Source organism: Ovis canadensis, chromosome 20 (assembly GCF_042477335.2).
Source record: "Ovis canadensis isolate MfBH-ARS-UI-01 breed Bighorn chromosome 20, ARS-UI_OviCan_v2, whole genome shotgun sequence".
NCBI lineage: Eukaryota > Metazoa > Chordata > Mammalia > Artiodactyla > Bovidae > Ovis > Ovis canadensis.
In genome coordinates, this window is record NC_091264.1 from 49,114,746 (window position 1) to 49,116,285 (window position 1,540).

The following is a 1,540-nucleotide window of genomic DNA, read 5'->3' on the forward strand; positions in this document are numbered from 1 at the left end:
TGAAAAAAACTATCACTATTCACTGTTGTGACCAGGATTCAGCTTTTGTTTAACATATTTAATCCACCCAGTTCAGTACAGAGCAGTTCTCATTTATTGCCGATTTATACTGAGCCTGGAGAAAAAAGCCCAGAGTGACACTGAAGGACCAGAAAATCAACGTGCTTCCCTTTCCCAGTTCAGTTCAGTTCAGTTCAGTTCAGTTCAGTCACTCAGTTGTGTTGACACTTTGCGACCTTATGAATCACAGCACACCAGGCCTCCCTGTCCATCAACAACTCCCGGAGTTTACTCAAACTCACATCCATTGAGTCCGTGATGCAATCCAGCCATCTCATCCTCCGTTGTCCCCATGTCCTCCTGCCCCTAATCCCTCGCAGCATCAGAGTCTTTTCCAATGAGTCAACTCTTCACATGAGGTGTCCAAAGTATTGGGATTTCAGCTTTAGCATCATTCCTTCAAAAGAACACCCAGGACTGATCTCTTTTAGAATGGACTGGTTGGATCTCCTTGCAGTCCAAGGGACTCTCAAGAGTATTCTCCAACACCACAGTTCAAAAGCATCAATTCTTCGGCCCTCAGTTTTCTTTATAGTCCAACTCTCACATCCACACATGACTACTGGAAACAACATAGCCTTGACTAGACGGAACTTGTTGTCAAAGTAATGTCTTTGCTTTTCCATATGCTATCTAGGTTGGTCAAAGCTTTCCTTCCAAGGAGTAAGTGTCTTTAATTTCATGGCTGCAGTCACCATCTGCAGTGATTGTGGAGCCCAAAAAACTAAAGTCTGACACTATTTGCACTGTTTCCCCATCTATTTCCCATGAAGTTATGGGACCAGATGCAATAATCTTAGTTTTTGGAATGTTGAGCTTTAAGCAACTTTTTACCTCTCCTCTTTTACTTCAGTGATTTATGTCAGGTAGTATTATGGACTGACTGTGTTTTCTTCAAATTCGTATGTTAATCCTTAACTGCCAAAGTACTGTGTTTTGAAAAGGGTTCAACTTTTTGGGACCCCATGTTCTTTAGCCCACCAGACTCCTCTGTCCATGGGATTTCTCAGGCAAGAATACTGGAACGGCTTGCCATTCACTTCTCCAGGGAACCTTCCAGATCCAGGGATTGAACCCCGGTCTCTCACATTGTGGGCAGATTGTTTATCATCTGAGCCACCAGAGAAGTCCATTAAGGTTAAATGAGCTCTTAGGGTGGAACACTCATCCAATAGGTTTAGTGTCTTCATGAAGCGAAGCACCAGAGAATTCTCTCTGTGTCTCTGTGTCTTTTCCTCTATCTCTCTTCCCCATCCCCCATCCTGTGTGAGGAAACACGGAGAAGCCAGCCCGGGAAGAAAGAGTCCTTACCAGAACCTCACCCTGCTGGCACCCTCATCTGAGACTTCTAGACCCCAGAATTGTGAGGAAATATATTTCTATTGATTATTCCACTGAGTCTATTGTATTCTTCGCTGGCATTCTTGGCTGACAAATACAAACTCATTTATTTTGGAAATTTACCAAAAAAATGAGGAGG